Source organism: Aulostomus chinensis, chromosome 4 (genome assembly GCF_037954235.1).
Source record: "Aulostomus chinensis isolate RoL2024-O1b breed Wild chromosome 4, RoL_Achi_v1.0, whole genome shotgun sequence".
Lineage (NCBI taxonomy): Eukaryota > Metazoa > Chordata > Actinopteri > Syngnathiformes > Aulostomidae > Aulostomus > Aulostomus chinensis.
The window spans coordinates 31,819,936-31,838,503 of record NC_141323.1 but is presented as its reverse complement, the minus strand read 5'-3'; positions in this window follow the sequence as shown (position 1 = coordinate 31,838,503).

Here is an 18,568-nt window from a genome sequence, read left to right as displayed (position 1 = left end):
AAGAAGAGCAGCGGAGAAACCAGAGGAAGCGAGTGGTGATCAATTAACAAAAAAAAAAACAGTTGAAAAAGCCGATAAAATAGCTGAAAACCATAACTTACCTGGTCGGGAGCTGATGGGGATTTTATGAGAGCAAAGCCACATCGGTTTTGGTCAGGTGTTTTTGCACGGTGGGAAGCTCGGTCGGAGTTAGGATTGGTCTGCCATGTGCGGGCGTGCACATTCACGGATGGGATTCAAGATGGCGAGCCAGACCCAGACCTTCAAGTCATCTTCTCCATCGCATCGTGAGGGGATTTCTTGCGTGTGGTAACTCCTTGACACAGTGGTAGGGGTATCAGGAACTGGTTTGAACTGAAGTGAACAGAACTGAGAACTTTTCATTGAACCAAACACGTTTGGACTTGAACTTAAATTTGAAGTGTCATACTTTTATTTTTTATTGAGTTTATATTTTCAAATGTGATTCGAATAACTGTGGTCCACTTTGATTTATCTGTGATTAAGGTGTTTCTTACCTGTAAAAGAAAGGAAAAAGTTAACTTAGGAAGAAAAATAGGAAACCTAAAATAGGTACAACCTAGGAGAAAAGACTGGTCTAAGTAAATTAGATTAGCTTTACCAAAATAAACTAGGTGAATAAAAGAACAAGAGAGTGAAATACTTTTTTTTTCCATTTATACTTACCTCTTTATTGAGAACCTGCAGGGAATTTTTGGTTTCGTGTCCTGTGATTTATGTGTGTTTATATTCAGTAAATTGCCGGCCTTTTCTACATAAAACTACGGTCTCTGGTATTATAACTCTTGCTCCCCACTCCTTAGAGCCTAGAACTGGTCCAGTGGCACAGTTAATGGTGTGATACCGGTGCTACAATGACTTCAGTCACATGACTTATTCACATCAAACACACTTTAGACACTGAATGATATAAATCAATCATATCTGACCAATAAACAGTGCAAGTGCTCCTTCAATGAAATGAATGGTAACTCTAAGAAGTATGGGCACCTCCAATGGGAACTATCAGTGATCTGCTACAATTGAAAGTAGCTTACTGAGTTAGCAGCAGAGCTAAACGAACAGATGCTATGATCATTTATTTATTAGTGAACATTTCAATCCCATAAAACAACCTGAATCTGTCTCTACGGGGTATAAAACATCAAGTATCAGGTCACAACTCTGATTGTTTTTAAAGAACAGTCTTTCATAGCAGAAAGGAGTTTGACAGTTAGCATAACTCTTGCATCAGCATTAGCTTTGTTACTGGAGGTGTCGTGAGGAGCTATCAGATTCATTCAGCTCAACTCTTTCTCTCACTGCTTGTAACCTAATGGACACTCAATATTTGAATGCTTGTACCAGGTTTAATGATTTTCAGCCTCTCCAAGGGTTTTTCCTACCAGGCTTCAGTAAGATAGCCTCGTGCTCTCTGCAATGTCTCTTTTCAGAGAGTGAATACACTGAGGATCTTCCTTATGGTGTGCGCGCCACCTTCTGGCGAGGCAGGGGACTACACTATCTCACACAAGTAATCTCTGTAACCTGCTGTGGGTTCCAACTGTGTTCTTATAATTTAAGAAGGAATGATTCTCTTGTCATGGCTGCACAGTGGTGCAGTGTTTAGTGCTGTTGCCTCACAGCAAGAAGGTTCCGGGTTCGAGCTCGGGCACGGGTCTTTCAGAGTCTCCATGTTCTCCCTGTTCCTGCGTGGGTTCTCTCTGGTACTCCGGCTTCTTCCCACCATCCAAAGACATGCATTTGGAGACGAGGCTGATTGATACTCTAAAGCAGGGGTGGGCAACCATGTGCCATGGAGAGCCGTGTGTATGCAGGTTTTCCTTCCAACCTAACCCTTTAACAGGTGATTCCACTGATTAAAACACCTTCAGCCACAGAAGAGTGACGTTGGAAGGAAAACCTGCATACACATGGCTCTCCATGGCACATGGTTGCCCACCCCTGCTCTAAACTGACTGTAGGTATGAGTGTGAGTGTGAATGGTTGTTTATCTGTGCATGTTGGCCCTGCGATGGGCTGGCGACCTGCCCAGGGTGAACCCTGCCTCTCACACGAAGGCTGCTGGGAAAGGCTCCTCCCCCCGCGACCCTTAAAAGGAATAAGTGGAAGACAATGGATGGATGGATGATTGTCTTGTCACCAAGTTTGTCAAGAAATATGTTAAATATATTTCACGCGTGAAAAGTGGTCAAACGTATAATCAAAGCATGCTCTTTAAAACTATTTAACGATTGTTCTATCTGTTCTGAATGAATACTCTGTCTCTCATATATTTTCAATAAAACATTTATTGATTAAAAGATACAGTTTGCACAAATTCATTTTATCGACTGAAATCGAGCAATCTGGAGGGGTTCGGTGTAGACAGATGCCATTCAACAGATGAAGATGGATACAGCTCGCGTTTGTCGCTGGTCGATTTAGAAGGGGTCCTGTCGTAATCCGTGTCTAATAGTAACGACAATATCTGAGATTTTTCCCACGTTCTCTCTTACTCCGTATCTGGTGAACTGATTCATTGAAGGTTTTGGAGGGTTTAAGCCATAATTGCTCGCGTGCATGAGTGTAACAGTTTGATGCATGTCGGCCCTGGTAGTTTTAACAGACGTTCCATTTTCTCTTCCAAAGCATGTTGAGCTCTCTCTCCGTTGTTTTCAATAGACGACTTTTATTAAATGACCCCATGATGACACTCTGCGGCTTTGTGTCTCTCTTTCTAACAAACTGCTTAGGAATGGAATTGCAGCCCCTAATAAAGGGAGGAGGAAACCACCCGACTGAGCCAACACCTGACGCTTATGTTTTACGGTTAGCAGAAAGTTGAATAAACTTCTTCTGTTTGTTCAGTTTAGCGAACTGCTCAGAGGGGAGAGGAATGTTTCCCTTTAACACATTCAAAGCAATCTGGCAGAGTGTCAGGATGAGATCTTCTGAGCCTTTGCATAGAAAGATTCTCCTCTCCTTTGGTTTGAGAGCCAGCAATGCTTTTAAAACAGGAAAGTTTCCTCTAATCCGCTTGGACATTTTTAATTTGATAAATCACTTCTTGTAGAGATCCACTGTGGGCCACTCATGAGGGAGGACCCCGCTGAGCAGCCGGAGGTGTTCTGCTCATTCAGGCCTCAAGTCCAGGATTAAATATGAGTAGGGCTCTTTAGTCGCATCATTAAAACTCTGTAGAAAATATTCTCTTCATCCAGGGAACATTTGTTAACCAATTGGCTATTGGCTAATAACCAAACGGTAATGTTATGCCATCTGCAAGGAGGCGCCTCTTATCAAAGACGACTGGGAAGTTGATGTTTGTTAGTGAGCTCAAAGGTCTTTATATTGCGTGTAATTTTATTGTATTCGGCTGGGATTTTGCGATGGTTGTCACAGTCTTGGGAGGTATCCCTCTACCAGGTCTGTGAGACTGTCAAAGTTAATTTTACGTGTGTTCTAAAAATTCTGCGTAATTCCTTTAGCACGTGATGTCACCTTGCCTTGTTGTGTAAGATAGGAGACCAGCCGCTGACAGTTACACATAATCACCCCGGTCTAATTCTGATGTCAGGTCCCCAGGTAATTACAGAGAGGAGGGTGATATCGATCACTGGGGCTGGAGGTGCACACGACAGAATCAGTACGGCAGGACACAACACGTTCTTGGAGCAAATCTAATTGCTTATAGAGTTCGAGACGCACGGAAGACGTTCTGAATGCGGCAAGAAAAATATTTGCGTTGCCTGGGGGTAGGACGCACTTAGAACTATACCGCCATTGAACGACTGCAACGTCATCATTTATGAAGTGGAACTGAGAAACGCCATACTTGCTCGAAAAGAGAAATTTAAAAAAAACAAAAACGTCCAGGGGTGCTCACCAGGCTGGTTGAGAGCTGTTCGATCTTTGTGCTGGTTTTCCCAGATAGAATTTAGCAGAAGTTTAGCAATCTGTCTTTTTTGCTGGATTGTAGAGAATTTTGAGGGTCAAGCTCGATCCCCTGCTTCTTTATAATCTGATGTAAGCGCGTTGTTACGACCCGGCTCGGCTAGGGGGAAGGAGACGTAACACGAAGAGATCCTGGTGCACTTAGCGGGCAGTTTTTCTTCTCAAACGCCACAAGGTACAGGGAGCGCGGGCGCGCAGGGCCAAACGAAAACAGAAAACAACAATAAAGTAAAACAACTCCACCGGAGCGACCACGCCACGCCACGCAGGGCAAACTAAACTAAAACCACCACTGGTATCTATCAAAGGATCACACAGATCACGTTCAGTTACGTTTAGGAGATTCTAAGGGAGCCACGCGAGGGACGACGTCTGCCACCGTGCCGAGTCGCCCCCGGCGTCTGGCCCCGCTCTCCATTTAAATCCTCCTGGTGCCACTGACTGACGGGATTGGCTGCGGAGGAGGCCAATCAGGGCGCAGGGCTGGCTCTGGGGCTGGCAGAAGCAGGTGAGGGAGAAAGAGGACCGTGCAGTGACGTCACAGGGCACCGTCCGTAACAGCGTTTACTTGCAGGGTCTTCGACTCCTGAAGGGTAGCCTGACGCCTCTTGCTTCTGTTTCAGGAAAGTGTAGATGTATTCTTGAAACAACTCGTCTGATTTTTCTTCAAGGTGCCACACCTAATAAATTTCAGCCAGGATATATCCTTTTCTCAATGCTTCAATTAGCTCGACCGTTACCCAGACCCCCTGAAGCGCCCTCTCTTCAACACTGTGTGTACAAGCAGTAGCCTGATTGTTCATGAGTGCACATGAACGACAGAGTGTGAAAATCAATTTCCCTTTGTCATTTCTCATCAGCAGCACAGGGAAAAACAGTTTCTGTGGAGGATGAACCTTAGCATGAATCAGTCTGAAATAGTTTTCAACGTCATCAAAATCCTTTCTAATTATTGGGTGTCCGAGGGGATCGTGGAAATGCACATTTACAAAGGCATACAAGGAGGTGAAATCAACATAATCAATAAGCTCCTCTGGGCGACGATGTGACGCAGACGGATGGCAGATGTACGCCCACCGAATAAGGCAGCTCTAGGGTCTAACGGGAGTGGTTCTTGAAACCTCTAGGAAACTTTTAATGGCTGGATCCATTTTTTTGTAGAACTCCAATCATGTTCCCACTTGAGCACTACAGTTTGCACCTTATGATCCCTTTTTAAGTGCCCTCCCCTTTTCATGGTGTCTGAGTGCAGCTCGCTAAAACACACACCTGACAGAAGAGATCCTTCGTGGGGGCTGAAACACGCGGGACACCCGTGAAAATAGCAGCCTAGAAATTCAAGACAATTTTCTGTCCGTCTACATCGGCACATCCATCAACAGAAAATTTCACTTCCCCGCCATTCAAAGCATGTCACTGAAATCCCGCGTGACAAGGCTTCAAACTCCAGCCACTGTATAGAGGCGTGTGAGAAAGCCTTGTGCTCGGTGTGACAATTGTTTGGACAGAGGATTGCAATGGTTTGGGGTTTTAGGAAACTGCTATCAAACGGGTCACAGCCGGTTGTCTTGACGAATTCATCGTGAAAGTTGATTGTGCCCTCAGCCTAGATTTGGACATCATTTTCCCAATGAGCTACAAACTCCTGGTCATAGTTGAACTCCTGATCTTTTACTGAGTGATACCAGTTAAAAAATCCTGTCTCTGTCTCGGTGCCATCTCATCTGCTCCATACATTGCAGGCGAGGGATGGGGACCTTTTTACCCATTTCTTGAGACGTTTGTGAACTTGTGCGGATAGTCACCTTTAAGCTCCGTTTTACACCCTGACACTTTCCGAAATTCCTGGAGTGGGATGGGGATGAAGGAGAATGAGTGGATAAGTTTAAGCTGATAGTCATTTTCAGTGATCAGAATTATTTTGCTCCCCTGTGCGATGACGAAAGGTGACAATCGTTGAGTCACATAAGCATTCAAAATGCTATCAAAGCCTTTCCCATCGCGTGAAATGTAAGTCGCATGTTTGTGCCGTTTTTGCCGGTAATGGAGAAGGAAATTTACAGCACAGTGAGGACCTTCCCAGATCCAGACGAATGAACATTAAATATCAATCGGGGCACCACCCTGATTAGTTCAGGGAAACTAAAGTGTTGAACAAATTTGGGAAAATTGTCAGTCTCAAAAAGAGTTTATCCACTAAACAGTCAATATTCAGTGATAAACTTCGAGGAATAACTGATCTTGGAAGGGTGAGGTCAGAGCGCTGGCTATCACTTGGACATATGACCACAGTTTTGTACACAAAAGGACACTGCGACTTCTCAAATAATAAAAAGAGCTTATTAAACACAATGCATCAATCAGCAACACGTTGATGGAACAGTTCGGATCTACAACGGTGGTGCAGTGGTCTGCAGTGTTGCCTCACAGCAAGAAGGTTCTGGGTTTGAGCCCCGGCTCCAGCTTTGCTAGACACTACTGAGTCACTGACACCTGCAAGGACAAACTCTGTAAACCTCCAAGCCTCCACCCTTCATTGCAAACTGTGTATATTTGGTGTTTTGTACACATGCAACTTTGTATACAATGGTCTTCTCCTCTCTTTTGATATATTTAACTTTAACTTTCCTTTTCTTTCTGTCTTGTAATTGAGCTGTGGTAACATCCAAATTTCCCTGTTGTTGGATCAAGCTCCATCTGTCTAGTAGCTTTGGTTCCATCTCAGCACAGAAAAATCTGTTCCCTTCACTGTGTGGTTCAAAGTCCCTGGTTTCATTGCAGCTTTGAACTGAGCAGGTGTTCATTCACATATCAGTAACAGGGTGACACTTTATCACAGCAGTGGAAAAACATCAGCATTCATCACCCAGCAGCTCCTCTGATCAACAGAACAAGCTGAAGTATTCTGGAGAATGAGGCCATGGATCCCTCTACCTCTCACATGCTAAGCTGGCACTCTACCATTGGAGCTAATTCCCCTGCTAATAAGCACAGCAGATAATGCAGCTTGACCTTCAGATTTGAGGGAAGAAAACCTTGAAACATGATGATGTTATTATTTATGTCTTTAATGCACCAAAACCTTTATTTTTTCTGGGGTTTTGAGTGGTTCTGGGTCATGAATCAAAATTTAAATTGGACAAAAATGCCATGCAGGGTCACTGGGGCCACATGTTTCATGTTCTCAACAGATTAAAAGTGTAGACTGTGTGACATGTGATGTGTTTGTCAGGAGCTTTCAAGACCAAAGTTGTTGACACACAAAAGAAAGAAATATGTCAAAGTTTGTTCATTTTTATGAGTTAAACTGAAAATTAGTTGCAGAGTGACGACAAAAATGGAGAAATCCTCCTCTTCATTCCTCAGTCAAAACCACTGACACACACACACACACACACACACACACACACACACACACACACACAAATAGTTTGTGTTTGTGAGTAGATTAAAAAAAATCGACTGTGCTTCAATGAAGATTAATTGTTGAATATCAATCCTCTACTTATGTTCATGGGAGTGTAGTTGTTGTGGTCGAGTGGTTAAGGCGATGGACTAGAAATCCCTTGGGGTCTCCCCATGCAGGTTTGAGTCCTGCCAACAACGTTAAACTCCTGTTCCAGAGGAGACAACATCTGCTCCTACTGTAGGTCCATGTGTCAAAGGTTTTCTTTCAAGGGCTGGAGCAGCTGATGATGAGGGAGAGAGAGAGAATTGGTAGCATGTTGTCTTGTCTCAACCATTCTGGTGTTGACCAAAATCTTTGTTGATACTCCAGTGGTGGTGAAGGTGATGGAAATGTTCCAAGTGGGACGGTTCCATGTTCAACCAGTTTCATCTGGAACTGAGGTGGAGCTTAGGGTTAAGTAGGAATTGGTTTGGTTTAGTCCCTGGGAATGTCAGTTGGTGTGTGTGTGTGTGTGTGTGTGTGTGTGTGTGTGTGTGTGTGTGTGTGTGTGTGTGTGTGTGTGTACATGCAGACTTTCCCTTGTGACAGCTGATTTGGTTTGGAATCCATCTTAGTCAGGACATTTTGAGAAATTCTATCATGTCATTGTAGTTATTTTGATTTACAACACTGGAAAAAAAATCCCCTCCCCTCCAAAAACCCTCGTCTTCAACTTTGTACCCAAGTTGTCTCCTCATCAGGCACCACAGGATCCAGTAGGTTCAGTTCAAAAAAGTCATTTGAGATTCAGAAAATGTCCATCAAACACAAAATAAGGCTTCAAATAGGTTTCCAATTTTATTTCATGTAGACACATTTTGTCCATTTGACATCAGGACTGCTCCCAGACCGTCTCCATGACCTCATCCCAGCACCAGAGTACCGCCCAAGTTCATCAAGGACAGCAAACATGAGCAGGTCTAGATTCACCTCCATCTTTGGAGGTTGTTGAATTTCCTCCTGAGGACCGTCAGGCTGTTTCCTTACTTTGCTGTGACACAACAGCAGACAGCAACAAGGACTGCTGCAGTGCACTTGGTAAAATTACCATCTGTAGACTGGACCAATATGCTGATGTGATCCTTTGATTAGTTTAGAATCAGGCAGAGATCAAAGACTGAAGCAGGAGATCAATGAACAGAATTCAGAGATCAAAGACAGAATTCAGAGATCAAAGACTCCTGGAGCTTTGGCCTCTCTTGTCTTTGGGCCTGGATGTTACTGAATGTTTTACTCCACCAGTAACTTGTTCATCCACCTTTTTCTGCCTCATGTCTCTGAAGCAGCTCATCATTTGTTGTGTCCACGCCGTTCCGTGTCACCACCTCACGTCAATTATCAACCTGTGCAAACAAGAAATGCTGCCTTGATCATAACTTTGCAGGTCACTTGAATGTGAGGCTCCTACATTTTCTACTTGCTCTCCAAAAAATGAATTCCCAAAAGGAACATTATTTTGAACATGTTTTATGAAACATGAATAACATATTAATATACAAATATATACATGACATAAATTATATATAGATATAGAGAAACATCAATAACCAGTGAGAGAAGTCATGTGCTTCTCCGACCTCTCTAAGCTGCATCGCAGTGCTAGAGGAGTGCTGACATAATCATTTATGGTTCCTTGCTGGATGAAGGCCTAAACTATGGAGTGAAATCTACTGCCTTGAACTCACTCTTCATTTCTGCTCAGGCTTTTCCTGCCAGCAAGGCAGTGGCAACAAAAGCAGTCAGTTGATGTCCACAGCTCAACATGAGAAGAACACATTTCTTTTGAAGAAAAAAGTGATCTGAGTTCAAGTCTCAGTGGGACCTTCCTGTCTGGAATGTGTCCCATGTAAGAAACTGATAAAGAGATATTATGTGGTTCTAATGTTCTGGTTCATTTCTTGTCCTTTAGAAAAATGAAATTCATTTCTTACTGCCATGAACACAGACTGTGTGTTTAATGTTAACAATAAATGCAACAACTCAAGAGCCAGTCGCTCCTGTGGAAAAATTCTACTTTGTCAATGAATTAATTCATTTCATATTGAAGTCTGCAACTTTAAGTTTCTGTCAGGATGGCCAAGCGGTCTAAGGTGCTGCGTTCAGGTCGCAGTTTCTCCTGGAGGCGTGGATTTGAATCCCACTTCTGACAAAGGACGTTTTCTCCACATTCCGATGCATCCACAACAGAAAATTCTAAACCAACTTGAAGCTGCTCTCCACTGATGGGAGTGAGTGGTTGTCTGCCAAAGTTGGTTGAACTGGCAGCAGAGGAGGCAAATGAGTTTCCCTGTGATGTTCCAACATCGGCCTGGTTTCCTCCAACATGGAGCAGCCACCAAAATCTAACTTCAAATGTTGGATCAAAGTCTACTGAAGAAATGTATTTTCTTTCAATTCACATTTTGTCCATAAACTTCATAATCAGAGTCACCATCTCATCACATGACTAAAGTTTGGGTTCTGTATTGGTGGTAAAATATCCTTCCATGCCCCTCACTAGTTTGCACACAGAAAAGCATATTTTACTGGTTTCAAATCTCTTAGCGTGTTCTCTCACTTAAACCAGCTGTGGCAGCTTTCATTGTGTGATTGATTTTAAAATATAAAGATGGAACAGAACCATTGGAATAAGATGTCAGGACATTTGAAGGAATGTAAATCTCCTGTTGAAATGTTGCAGTGTGCAGCTGAGGCTCTCTGGCAGTGGCACAAGGAGCCACAATGGCAGAACCTGGACCCTCCTGGAGGAGAACCACAGGTGAGGGCCTTCTTGACTGCAGATTGATGGAAATCAAGTGTCTGAGGCTGTTAGCAGCCATTAAGTTGATCTGGTTGGGCACTGGTATTTTTTCTTGCTGCAACTCAGGAGTGATTCAGGAGAAGAGTTTCAGAACAGCCAAGGTTGGGGACTGGAATTTTAAAATTTCCCCTGGAACCAGACAACCTTGGGAGGTTAAAACCTCCCATCATAGCCACTCAGATGCAGCAGCAGAAAGAAGCTGTCATCTACCCTGACAGTCAGAGCATCAAGTCAAGAAAACATCAACCATCTTGTAGCTCCAAACCTTCACCTGTCAGATTCAGCTACTTTTTATTGTGGGACTTTAAATTTGAACACAATGGAATTTGGACAAGGAGTTTTCCTTCAAGTCCAAACATCATCGTCCAGCCTCCAACCAGAGGTCCATCAGTTATCATGGGAGCCACATGTGGAGTCTGGGTTCTTTTCTAGAATGTGACGGCAATGACAGTCCTGCCAAGTGACATCACTGACATGGCTGGATGACTTCAATCACATGACTGGATGACTTCAGTCACATGACTGGATGACTTCAGTCATGTGACTGGATGACAGCGTAGATGCCAATGTAGAGGTTGGGGAAATAACCTCTGAGAATCCAGCTTGAACCAACGCCCTCCTTGTTCTTCAAAAACCCAAACAGCGACCATCAGTCTCCCTCCAAGCCTGTACTTGGGTTCAATGTTGCTGTTCCATTTTGCAGCAGTAGGTGTCGCTGTGATACCAGGTTCAGTTCAAGAGTCCCAACTCCAGCTCATGTTAGTGTCCTCAGTGGCAGGGTAAAATGGCGCTTCAGTGGATCATGTGGATCAACTCATGTCTGTCCTCACTGCTCCACAGGTCTGTCAAATGTTCTGTAAAATATTTTGACCACAGCAGAGATGCTAGATTAGGAGTTGATGGGAGTTGTTGCAGATACCAGTGTCCAAAGTCCAGCTTGAACCCAGTTTGTGCACTTATTTGTCAAGCTAGCAGAGATTCTTTTCACTGCCAAGCTAAAGTGACTTCTGTCAACAAAGGTAAACATACAAAAGGATATTTCTACTGTCAGTTCAAGATTTTTATCAAACTCCTTTTTCATAGCTTGAACCTTCCTCTTGTGTTAGCTTTCTGTTCCCATCTCTGATGTTAACAGGTCAGTTTTGACCCACGTCTTCAATCAGCTGTCAAATAAACTAAAAACTATTTTCTATCATCCAAGTTGTTTCCCATCTCTTGGTTTCCTTGTTAGGCTTCCTTATCCATGGAAATATTGATTTTAATATTTTGTTGTGGGCCTCTGGACCTTTTTTTAGTCAGTAAACCCTCGATTTCAGTTAAAAAATGATCAAATGAACCTCAAGAAAATCATAGAAATAAAGAAAAGGTTGTTGTGTTTCCTGACCATTACTGAGAGGTGTTAGAACACATCTCTGACATGGATTGGTTTGATTTATTCTTCATTTTAATATTATTAAGTATTGTAACATCCTTGGTGTTATGGGTCAATTTCGACCCACATATATTTACTTCAACAAAAAGGAAAAAAAGTCTCTTTTTCAGCAACAGAACTTTAATACAAACACAAAATGAAAAGCAGAACAAGCCAGAACCCAAAATATTGATTTGCAAGGTCAAACAAACAACAACCAGTCAAGCAAATCAAACCAACAGAAACCAACTACTGGTTCAAAACCAGTAAAAAACAAAAACAGGGGAAAAGTCTCTGTGTGTAAGAATATGCATGTGTATGTGTGTGTGTTTAGATGCGTGTGTGTCAAAAACTGACAACATGAGCCAACAGTGGTGGTGTCTGTCAAAGAGGTGGAGCTCTGTCCTTCACCTGCAAGATTTCAGCAGGCAGCTCAGGTCCAGTTTTCTTCACTGTGCCACCATGATAAGTTTCCTCCTGAGAAGTGCTTGTCCAAGGTCATAGCTGGTAAAAGAATTGTCACAGTGATACTGGGACCCTGCAGTCCAGTCGTCATATCCAGGACCACACTGGACATGGCCGTCTTTGTTTGTTTTGTTGTTGTGCAACGTGAGAGAACGTGACAGACCATTTTATACCAAAGACAGAATGTGTGTGTGTGTGTGTGTGTGTGTGTGTGTGTGTGTGTGTGTGTGTAACCATGTTAAATTCTTTTAAATAAATATGTTTCAACCTACTATTATTTGTATGCTGTATGATTTCTGAAACCCAAGACTAACTCAGGTGTACATACTGCAACCTAAAGTATGGTAATGAGGAGAATGATGAAAAATCCACCAGGTGATCAGAAAATAATAAATGTATTCAGGAAAACAAAATCATCTCTGAACATGTATGATTGAAATATGTCAGTGGGACTGGGAGAATCTGGCTTTACCACAAAGTGTCTCAGCAAGACATCTGTCACATGCGTCTGCTGTGGAGGGTCAATCTGGCCGTCCTCAGTCAGATCATTGATGCAACGACTCTGTTATGATCAAACTACTCAGGATGAAACAGACCAATGTGGACATCAAGTAGCAACTCAGCAGCTGATCAACAGAGTCCTAAGCACCAGTAGAGCCTGTTCATCATCCCTGGGGGGGCTCGAACCACCAGCCTCTTGGTTAACAGCTGATCGCGCTGACCGATTGCGCCACAGAGACTCTGAGTCGCCTGCTTTTCATGAAGAGTTTTCAGGCTAAATTTCAGTGTGTGAGGTCCACACTGCATATTTGAGGGAACATGAAGGACAGATAAGAGTCTGACTGTCATGGTGAAAGCCTTCAGCACTAGAACTGAAACAGCCCCCACAATCTTAACCCCCCCAGACCAAACATCATCGTCCAGCCTCCAACCAGAGGTCCATCAGTTATCATGGGAGCCACATGTGGAGTCTGGATTCTTTTCTAGAATATGACGGCAATGACAGTCCTGCCAAGTGACATCACTGACATGGCTGGATGACTTCAATCACATGACTGGATGACTTCAGTCACATGACTGGATGACTTCAGTCACATGACTGGATGACTTCAGTCACATGACTGGATGACTTCAGTCATGTGACTGGATGACAGCGTAGATGCCAATGTAGAGGTTGGGGAAATAACCTCTGAGAATCCAGCTTGAACCAACGCCCTCCTTGTTCTTCAAAAACCCAAACAGCGACCATCAGTCTCCCTCCAATCCTGTACTTGGGTTCAATGTTGCTGTTCCATTTTGCAGCAGTAGGTATCGCTGTGATACCAGGTTCAGTTCAAGATTCCCAACTCCAGCTCATGTTTGTGTCCTCAGTGGCAGGGTAAAATGGTGCTTCAGTGGATCATGTGGATCAACTCATGTCTGTCCTCACTGCTCCACAGGTCTGTCAAATGTTCTGTAAAATAGTTTGAGCACAGCAGAGATGCTAGATTAGGAGTTGATGGGAGTTGTTGCAGATACCAGTGTCCAAAGTCCAGCTTGAACCAAGTTTGTGCCACTTATTTGTCAAGCTAGCAGAGATTCTTTTCACTGCCAAGCTAAAGTGACTTCTGTCAACAAAGGTAAACATACAAAAGGATATTTCTACTGTCAGTTCAAGATTTTTATCAAACTTCTTTTTCATAGCTTCAACCTTCCTCTTGTGTTAGCTTTCTGTTCCCATCTCTGATGTTAACAGGTCAGTTTTGACCCACGTCTTCAATCAGCTGTAAAATAAACTAAAAACAATTTTCTATCATCCAAGTTGTTTCCCATCTCTTGGTTTCCTTGTTAGGCTTCCTTATCCATGGAAATATTGATTTGAATATTTTGTTGTGGGCCTCTGGACCTTTTTTTAGTCAGTAAACCCTCGATTTCAGTTTAAAAAAATGGTAAAATGAACCTCAAGAAAATCATAGAAATAAAGAAAAGGTTGTTGTGTTTCCTGACCATTACTGAGGGGTGTTAGAACACATCTCTGACATGATTTGTTAGGGCCTGAGCCTGAAGGTACTTCAGGCGAAGACCCTATTATGTTTGCTCGTTTTCAGTCAATCAGTCAATAAACTCAGGCTCCGGAAAAGGAGACGAGTTCGTAATACGTATGAGTATGATTTATGTATGACACATACAGGAGGACAGAGAGGAGGAGAGAGAAGCCCAGTGCACCATGGGAGATCCCCCAGCAGCCTAAGCCTATAGCAGCATATCTAAGGGCCAGCCTAAGCAGCCTAACTATAAGCCTGATCAAAAAGGAAGGTCTTTAGTCTGTTCTTATAGGTCGAGAGGGTGTCTGCATCCTGGACCGAAACTGGGAGACGGTTCCACAGGAGGGGAGCCTGATAGCTGAAGGCTCTGGCTCCCAGTGTACTTTTAGAACTCTAGGAACCACCAGTAACCCTGCATCCTGGGAGCGAAGGGTTCTAGCTGAATAATAGGAGACTAGGAGCTCTGTCAGGTATGAAGGAGCCTGACTGTTGAGGACTTTGTATGTTAGAAGGAGAATTTTGAATTCTCAAAGGCAAGGCAAAAGGCAGACAAAGGCATGGACTAGTTTTTCTGCATCTTTTTGAGACAGGATGTGTCTGATCTCAGCAATGTTTCACAAATGAAAGAAAGCAGTCCTAGAAATTTGCTTAATGTGGGCATTAAAGGACAGATCCTCATCAAAGAGAACTCCAAGGTTCCTTAGGGTCGTGCTGGGGGCCAAGGTCATACCTTCCAGGGTACCGATCTCAGTAGATAAACTTGTAAAGTGTCATGTGATAACTTCTGTTGTGATTTGGCATTTATAAATAAAATTGACTTGACTTGACTTGACTTTGAAGTTAGAATTAAATTTAAAGTAGAAAAATCTTCCCTCTTCAATCCTGTCACTAAGTGTTGTAAACTGTTTCAAACAAATTCTACTGTTCAACAGTTCAAGTGTTTCTGATGAAGCTGAATGTGCTCTCTTCTACTTTCCTCAATTGTGTTTCTTTCATGTCCTCCTGAGATCAAAGACAGAATTCTAGGTACTGTCAAAGTCCTGATGACATCATCAGGAATTCTGACTTTGATCTGGAGACTCTTGCTTTAACCTGAATTTGATCTGACTAATCTTTTAGTTTAGGTTGCATGATACCGACCACCTCATTTCTCCTGATGGACTGGTGACCTGTCCAGGGTGAACCCTGCCTCTTGTCCAATGTCACCTGGGATCGCCCCCCCCCCCCCGTGACCCTTAAAGGATAAGAATAGAAAGTGGATGGAGGGATGGACTTCACACTGAAATCAGCTGATCTGATCCACATTCTAATTGAAAAAGTAGTGTATATAATCATGTATATAAAATTTTGTAGTATCTTTCCAAAGCCTCACTTGCCTCCCCTGACCGCACGTCACTGACACACACACACACACACACACACACACACACACACACACACACACACACACACACACACACACACACACACACACAGCTGAGACATGCAGCAGCTCACAGTAACTGCCTCCGTCACACAGCAGATAGACTCCTTTCTATCATAAGATAAGAAGTAGAAAATGGATGGAAGTGATGGTTGAACTGATGAACGGGTGATTTGTCCAAAAGTCAACATCAGATTCATTTCCAATCTGTGGAAGCAGTTTCATCTTGAGGTTCCAGGTAAGAACAGCCAGCTGTGGGCTGACACAAATCTTTTCAGGAGCACTTCTATGCACCAGACCTACCAGGTTGAATTGTGTCTGTATTCTGAGGGCAGCAGGAGGACAGAGGAGTGAGGACACACACATTTGGGAACTGAGAGTAGCTGTGTGTGTGATTTCCCCTTCAAAGATAAAACCAGCTCCTTCATGCTGGCTTTGAAGGCTTACAGTCACACTGACTCTGGTGGTCTCAGTTGAGCTACAGAGGGTCCACCAAGACCACCAGACACCTCAGCTTCCCAAAGACAGTCCACCCCCAGGATCTTGATTTAAAAAATGTCTGGAGAATCATGGATGAGATTCACCTCTAGTAGGATTCAACAAAACATCTCTGTGTTGTTAAATGCAGTTGACATGAAATGTGTTAAGTTGGTCAGGCTTGTTTTATGAAGTAGGTGTCGTTTTACATCAGGAAACAGGAGATGTGGTGCTGACAATCTGATGCGTCTGCAGCAGTGAAGGAGAGGAAACTGCTCATCTGATCAGAAGATCATGAGTGTCGCAACTCTGATGTGGATGACGTGTCCGACCCTCAGCTTTATCTTTGTATCACTTCAGCACATCAGGAGCTGTTGACACGGACATGAAAAGCTGCACTTAAGAGTCCTGATGAGGAAATAAGAGTGAAGAAACTAGTAGCAGACGATCGGAGGAGCTTGACACTGGACATGGATGGCAGGGTGCTGCTGGTGCTGCTGGTGCTGCTGGTGCTGTGGAGCTCAGGTAGGCTTCCTGTTGGAGGTGTTGTTGATCTGCATGGTTCAGATAGACGTGTGTTTGAAACGGCTCAAATCAGCTGGCTCATGTCCACGAGGCAGCAGCTGCATTTCTGGATTGACTCCCTCACTGTTTGCTCCAGTCGGCCCTCAACTGCTCTGATGTTCTGTGTTCCGTATGTCAAGAAGTCAAATAAATGGACTGTTCTCCAGTTGTAGTGTGCTGGTACAAACACAGTAGTTCAATCACATGAGGTGGCTGAGCTGCTGCTAAACCCAGAGAGTGTCGGTCATCCACAGTCTAACTAGTCTCAGCTTAGTTTCAGATCAACTTGAAAAATATTCTTTTAATTTACATGAAGCAGGAGAGACAAGATAACAGGAACGCTGAGAAAAGACTGAGTGTCAACAACTGAACCATGAAATAAGAGACAAGAATCAAAGACACTGAAGCCACATTTGCAGAAATTGTGTGTGTGTGTGTGTGTGTGTGTGTATGTGTGTGTGTGTGTGTGTGTGTGTGTGTGTGTGTGTGTGCGTGTGTGTGTGGGGAGGGGGGGTCAGAACCAGAAAAGACTTTTTTGCCAATGTTGTGCATTGAGGAGCGATTTGGTCAAAATTATAATAATCAATAATAATGAATATAATTTTTGATTATTGAATGAAATACAAATTAATATTGAATATTAAATAAAATAAAATGAATAAAAAAGAAATAAACTAAAAATAATTTCAACAAATCAATAATTCATTAATAATGAGAGAATGATATTGTGTCAGTGTTGTGTGTAAATTGATGGTGTGTGTGTTGTGTTCATTATCTTTGTATCTCAATCATATTAATAATGAATGATGAATATCTATCATGGTAGGCTGATGAATGACATCTGAAGAAGATCATTGAAAAAAGAAATAGAATAAATGAATGGGTAGAGAAATAAATCCTACTTTAAGGCCTTTTAACATTTGTAATTGAGAACCTCTGGTTTCGATCATACAGAAATATCAATAAAATATAATTCCACAATAATTTTGTTCAGCAAAGAATAAACAAACACAAAGGAGACAAAGAGTAGAAATATGTAATTAATGACTATCACCATAATAAGAAAAACAATAACCATAGTTGTGATATTAATATAAAGGTGATGTCATCATTAACAACATTGTTAATGCCAGAACAATAATAGCAAGAGTAGTGATGAGAACCAGAAAACAGTGATGCCACAAAAACAGTGATAATAATAATAATGATAATAATAATAATTATAATAATGAGAGAGAAGTGTCACATTTCATTAATAACTTGTGTTTGGTAATTATAATGGTGAATGAGGATAAATTGTTCATCTCTGGTTTGCTGTTCATATTTTTTCCTCCTCCACTTGCAGTGATTCATCATACAGGATTTGTAGCATTTCTACTGTCAAAAAATATATAAACAAGCAAGTGGACGAGGAGAAAGAGACCAGAACATAGTTATAATGTCTGAAATGATACATTATTAATAATAAAATAGAACAAAATATTGATTGAGTGAGAGTATTAATAATAATAACAATAATAATAATTTCATCATGCAGTAATTCTGTATTATTCAGAATCAATGGTATCCTTTTCAATGCTTTTGTTGTTATCACCACTATCAGTAGAAATGTTTCTAATACAGCAACAATAATATTAAATATAATATAATTATGATATTGTAATGAAAACAATAAATGTATGAACAAATAAAGACATTTTAAAAAGAATAAAGGGTGAATGGAGCTGGTGTGTGTGTGTGTGTGTGTGTGTGTGTGTGTGTGTGTGTGTGTGTGTGTGTGTGTGTGTGTGTATGTGTGTGTGTGTGTGTGTGTTGAATGTGTTGGGTGTTTGTGTGTTCAATGTCACTTTGAGGGTTGGAGGTCAGGCATCTCAGAGGTTCATTTATTGATGGTAGTGGACCAGCTTTTACTGAAGTTGGTGGTTTCATGGTTGATGGATGCAGACATTTTTCCAGGGATTTCTGCTCATCAGCAGCTTCTTCCACTGTAGGATGTTGA